The sequence below is a fragment of the Trachymyrmex septentrionalis genome, unplaced genomic scaffold, assembly GCF_001594115.1.
Source record: "Trachymyrmex septentrionalis isolate Tsep2-gDNA-1 unplaced genomic scaffold, Tsep1.0 scaffold69, whole genome shotgun sequence".
In the NCBI taxonomy this organism is placed as follows: Eukaryota; Metazoa; Arthropoda; class Insecta; order Hymenoptera; family Formicidae; genus Trachymyrmex; species Trachymyrmex septentrionalis.
In genome coordinates this window covers 670,675-677,815 of record NW_017305873.1, presented here as the reverse complement: position 1 = coordinate 677,815, position 7,141 = coordinate 670,675, and positions in this window count along the sequence as shown.

The following is a 7,141-nucleotide window of genomic DNA, read 5'->3' as shown; positions in this document are numbered from 1 at the left end:
CAAGAAAAATTAATTTAATTAATTTTGGAAAAAGAGAAAAAATTTAGAGATAAAAATGTTGCATTTTCTGAGAATCCAAACTAATGTTATAAATCTAAGTTTTCCAGTTCAAAGAATCAATTTACAATTTTAAGAGAAAAATTAAGTAAATTAATAAATGAAATATGTGTGATTCACCTGCTGGTATTAATTAAAAATAATATTCCAAACAGAACAACAACGTCAAAATGACATTAAAATGAATCGAAAATGATTGAAAAATGACTTTTAATGATCATTTTGGAATCATTTTGATATCACAATGACTTGTTGTCTTGCTTGGGATAAAATAAAAAATGCTTCAATTTTAATTTGACCTCCCCCCCTCTGTCTAAACAAAATCCTGATTGTCAATGTGTTCTATATGTTACTATACGTTCAAGAAACGCATCAGCACTATTGCGTACAGAGTCAGTCGTAAGAAATTGACTAATCACAGTCGAAATGAAGAGAATAATTCACTATTCAATTAATCAATTTCTTATAAGAGACTTAATTCAGACTTTATGCTCACTATGACTTCTATTGTAGACTCCACATTATTTTTCCTTCAAGTCGATATTGTAGATATCTTGGATTATTAACATCAATTATATCCAATTAGGCCTAGACTAACTTGTGGTTAGTCAAATTAACGTCATATTGAGTACGAGCAGTGGCGACCTACAGAAATGATTAAAAATAACTCTAAGGCCTGGTTTTTCATTTTCTGATTAACTTATGGTTGAGCTTAACCTGATATTTTAATGGGCTTCATTTATGAGGATGTCATGGATGAAACCTATTGAATTAAACATCAGGTTAAGCTTAATTAGATAATAAAAAACTAGACCTTAGAGTTATTTTTAATTTGACTAAAAACAATGGAGTTAAACAGTTTAACTTAAGAAATTAAAGACTAAAAAATTTAATTTATTACTTATTAAATTAATGGATAATGGAAGAAATGGATTAATTTACATTTTAATACATATGAAAGCTAAAAATAACAAAGTGTTGTTTAACTCGAATCAAAGGATTGGGTTTCATCATTATTTCTTTGATATCTAACAGTGTGAAACGAGAAAATAACAAAAGTGAGTGATTTACTAGAATATTTGTAATTTCATTGTCAACATCTGTTCACTTTTGTAATTTTCATCTCGTTTCATGATACATAATCGACCCTCTTATTTTACATATAATGAATGATAAAGATATAATGACGTAATAGTGTTGACAACGTACCTTCCGAATGCATGTCCTATGTCATTAATCATTAATTACACGATAGTCAAATAACCGGCAGTATTATTTTACATTGAAATGTAAAATGTAATGTAAAATAATATCGCTCATTTACTGTAATGGCTCAAAAACAAAGCTTTCCAGAAAATGAGTTGGAATGTATTTTGAGTCATTAAAATTTTGTAATATTAAAAATGCGATTTTGCTGCAATAACTATAGTAGTAAAGGAACAAAAATATTTTCTTTTAAAGTATATTTTTTCTTTTTCTTCTTTATGTTTGCATTTTTTTCTGCAAGCAACTAAAAAATGATAATTTCTGGCAATTTATGTTGTAGTAAACGAGCGATAGAAGTAAAATTTGTATAGAATTCATATTGTATCATAATAACTGAAAACTTGTATTTCAGTGATTAAAAAGTGTTTGAATGCACGAAGCACGAACACGAAAATATTTCCATATTCACTTTATGATACATATTATTTTCCGAGCCACATAAATATAATATATTGCACATTATGTGTGCATCCCATCTGCACATTACGTATGCTATGTTTTACAATATATGAAATAATGTGTCCAATTTTACGTATTTTTTTGCATATTTTTCATATCTAAAACATTAATTTATTATTAATCTATTTGTTAAAATTACATAATGACTCGCTATTTCATTCGTTTATTCATAATTGTGATTACACGTCAACCAGAATATTGGATTGATACAAGGATTAACTTAAATCTGTTATAACGATATTATACGTATGTAATCAAATAAACATCTGTATTTCTACTTTTTTCGTGAAAAGTTATATCGATAATTCAGCTTTAATTTTTTCTGCATATTTTTCGCTTTCATATTGAAAGTAAATTATCTAATATCCCTTCATTTCTATCAATATTATTGAATTAATATTAATTTTATACCGATAATGTTAAATTTTAAAGGCACAGATGATTTTTTCATTATAAATTCTTATAAATAATAGGAGGTTACAACTTTTATCGCAATCGTTCAGGAATCGTTTTATTTTTCTACATTTTCTCATGTATTTTTCTTCGTGGAAATAAAAAATTATAATAATTTTACATTGTCGGTAGAGAATTAATTTTTGTTTAACTTAATCTCCGGTAAAAAATTTTTCATGCATGAATATGTATAAACACACATAAATATTCATATACACAATTTTATATGAAATATGTCTATATATGTTCATACATTCTTCTTTTTTAAAATTATTTTTTAGTGTAATAGAAATAACAATAGTAATGTGAAAATATTAAAAATAATTAAAAGGATAATTTTCACACTACTTATTTTCGAAAAAAAATCAAGTTTGAAGAAATTAAATCAAGTTTGTAAAATAATTACTTATGTATAATTATGAATAAAATTATACATAATTGTGTATGAGCAATTTTTTTAACATTTTTCCAAACTTGTTTTCTTTTAAAACAATGCAAAAATCTCTTTAATTATTTTTTATGTTTTCACTATTGTTATTCCTATTACACTAAAAAGTAATTTTACAAAAGAATAAGAGATGTATGGACATATTTCATACATGATTATATACGTGTTTATGAATATTTATGTATGTTTATACATATTTATACAAATTAATGTATGAAAAATTTTTCACTTTATCTTTTTCTAGTTCTAAAAATTAGATAAAGAATAAATTAAACCGAAATTAAAGTTAATTTACATTGGTATTAATAAACACAAATGAATTATTGACGTGTGTGTTTGCATTTTCGAAATTGCGACGAGTACGTTCGCACATTTACGATATTGATTGTATTATTGGACAATTAATGCAGGTATTAATTTAATCGCATCGACAGTATCTTTATTCGCGTAGTGAGTTTAATCGACATTAAAGTATCGTCATTTCTCGTGAATTTTCGTTTCATTGATTCGATTTTGAAATACTTTCGCATTCTTTCACAGGGTTATACAAAAATCGTCCAAGCAGAACAAATCATAATAACGTTAAAATGATATTAAAATGAATTGGAAATGATTGAAAAATATTTTTTAATAATCATTTTGGAATCATTTTGACATCATTTTGATATCATAACTTATTGTTCTGCTTCAAATATAAGTATAAATGAACGATCGACGTACCTTTCACATCCACTATCTGATATGTAAGATGAACTATAAAATAAGACGATAGAAATATGATAACAGTTAATTAACACACGGCTTAGCGATGCGAAAACACCGCGACTGTTTTTTTGAAAATGTTAACGGTCAATTGTCGTCCATGATTATCGTACGACACACCGTGTGACGTCACGGAGTCTATCGTGCGTCAGTTCACTGGGCGACTCGGTACTGCCTGGCACGCGCTGGTACTTAATGCGTCTCGCGTCGTTCCGTGTTTCGTGTGTACTTTTTCCGTTCGAAACGAGCCTCGTACGAGAAATGAGTGCTATAGGATTGTCGGGAATATTAAATCTGCCGATAAATGATTGTCGTGGAGCAACGCGTGCAGCCGCGGATTTATTTTTTGCTAATCGCGAACTGTTGGCTTGCTCCAAGCATCGGAGTGAAGTTGCCGCGGTCTTACTGGTTTTTGCAGTGTATTATTAGGAATGTCGGGAATGTCGAACGATTACCATTGAGCATACATTAGTACGTATGGCCGTCAAACGATCCGTGTTTCGCGATATCAATCCCGCACACCGAGTGGCGTTGCTCTGGTCGGACCGTTGGCGTGTGAAAAGTTCTAGAATCGAAGTGAAGTTGCCGCGAGAATTTTCCGAGCGTTTTGAACAGGTCTTTAGCGCATCGAATCTGGCAGTAAGTGATTGTCGTAGCGTACATTAACATAAATTTGAACGCAATTTGAATCTCGCTTGACCTTGACCCCGCCCTGTTGTGTCGCGTCGGACCGTTGGCGCGTCGAAGCTTCGAGCATCGGCGTGAAGTTGTCGTTTGAATTTCGTAACGTATCTCGGATTCGGACGCGTCGGGAGTGCCGGGTTCAACAATCGAGTGATCGTCGCGAAGCGTAAATCAGCGTGTACGTTAACGTTTTTTCAGACATTTGCGATTTTCGGACAGTTATGTCGATCGTGTCGGTCATGTCGGATATTCGTAGCTCGTCGAATGTTCACGCGTCGGTATGAAGTGAGCGTCGCTTGTTTGATTTTCACTTGGCTCCTTTGTCTGAGAAATGGAAGTCGATACGATCAGAAAAGAAGAGCGAAAACCGTACACGAAGTCGTAAATGATATTCTATAAAATCTGTGAGTATTACAATGTTGGAATAGGGAACCACTTCTCTCCACCATTTGGTGCCTTCTGACAACGTAAAGTTGTTTACGTTTTTTCAAATTGTTCAACGTAATTTTCAGAATTGTCAAGAGAGTCGAATAAACTTTATACGATTCGAATCGACGGTATCATCGCATGGATCTCTCTATTTTTCATGGTATTTATATTCGACTTCTTTTGAGTTTATCGGTTTTTTTTGTCAAACATTTTGCATTTATAACAATTGCATTTGTTTCAGAACACTCGTACTTTGCGTTTGAAAATTGTCACATTTGTGAAAATCGAGGATGCCACTCGGATCGATCGTGGATTAAGTGATAATCCCACGAGTTTGGTCAGCCGTGCGATGTTAAAAGCAGTGGCGGAGTCAACCGATAGCAACGGGACGTAAGTAATTATTTTTTTCTACTAGGATAACTTAGTATAATTATTACCCTCATACACCTTCGAGCCAACTTGTTCATTACTGAATTAATTATTAAATGTTGTAATTTTTTGTCTGCTTCGATATCGATTTTTCATTTACTTTTTTTTCTTGTAATATATTTTTATCTAAAGATGTTAATGCTTTATGTTTTTAATAAAGTAAAGAAAATGTTTTGTCCTTATTAATGCGTTTCTTTAAAGAACGCTGCTCCTATTAATTAATGTGCCTCCAATTTGTATGACTATTCGCATTTGACTTATTTTAACAAGTAGTTACTAAAACAGATGATAGATGTAAGCTAATTGTTTAAGTTAATATCGCATAAATCATTATTTGAATTATATTTACAATTTCAGTGTAAAATATTCATAACACGTTCTTAGCACCAGGGCACATTAATTGGGACAAACTTAAAATCTTGTGATATTATTAGACTTATATTTGTAAGATATGTCTTTCTCGAAAAATGTTTACTATTCTTATTAGTTAAAAAATATTATTTAATAGTTAAAAAATATTATTTTTGGTATTTATCTTTTCTTATTTATTTGTGCTAGTTTTCTTTATAACTTATTTAAATACAAAGATACACATTAGAAATAGACACAGTAATAGACGCAGTTATCGTACATAATTAAACTGTTTGCTTATTTGTAATATTTTGATATTATTATAATTATATCATAATAAATATCATAATAATTGGAATTAATCTGTAAACGATTACAAATATTAAATTATATGATCAATTTAATAAAATAATTTATTTGTTGCATTGTAAATCAAGTCATGAAAATAATTAAAATTAATTAAAGTAATTAAAAAGTATTTACAATTACATTATTCTAAATTTTTAAACTAATAATAGTTTTTAATATTAATATATTGTAATAACAGAAATTAATCTTTAAACCAACTACAAATGTTAAATTATTATTATAAATAATTTAATAAAATAATTTATTTCTTCTGTTGTAAATCAAGTCTTAAAAATAATTAATTAAAATAATTAAAAATTATTTACAATTGTATTGTTCTGAATTTAGCATTTTATTAAAAAGAAAGATTTTACATCGTTTAATCGAATATATGTATAGACTACACCGAGAAAAAAGTTTACTAAATTTTAATAAATATTTTTTTGAATAGTCCTAGCAAAATATTTACTGAATGTAAACACATATTCATTAGACATGAAAATTAGTTTGATTCAGCTATCATTTTTTTTGATTTAAATATTTATTTACTATAAGTAAATATTCCGCTAGGAGCATTTAAAGAAATATTTATTTAAATTTAATAAAACTTTTTTTCAGGTGTGTAGAGAGATCAGAATGTTATAAAATATAAAGTATATTTTTTACTAATTATATTAATAATGTGAATAAAAATAAATTTTTCTAATTTAATTTTAATTTTTTAATCATTTAATAAAAATATGTATATCTTAATGAGTGTGCAATTAAAATTTGTGTATAATTTTTGTTTGTGATTTTATATAATTATAAAATTCTTAATTTTTTTGTAAACTTTATCTAATTGATTTTTTAATGTATATTTAATCACAATTCGATTCTTTCTTCAAGTTTTTTCTGTTTTTTTTTATAGATGAACCATTACATCGCTCGTCTAGTTTCTCCAGATATTTCAACTCTTGTGCTTCAGATGCTTCAGACACTTCTACTGTGAGTCTTACTTTATATGCAATTATATTTGTGTCGTCATTTGCCTTTGATATCTATTAGCAACAATAATTACTCCCTCGGCACGTTTCAATTATGCAAAAAGCGATCCGAATGAACGCTTTGACTGTCGTCCATAAAATTGACTACTTAATAGGAGTTTTGCCAGAGTGTGATGATGGAATGCAATTTTTGTGTCGAGATCTCTTATCTATTCCTCGGGAAATTTTCACGCGCTATGTTCCTTATCCAGTCCTCGGGAAATTTTCGCGCGTGACTTTCACGCTGTTTGATCGAAGATGAGAAATCTTCGATATATTCTTTGCGAATATCTAATATGAGACGTATCCGTAAATGTTACACGGGAAAAACGATTTTGTTGAAGTATCTAAAAATCTAAGATTAGATGTAGATCTTAAAATAATGTTGGCTCATCAAAATAAGTATATAAGACATTTAAGCATAATGAGC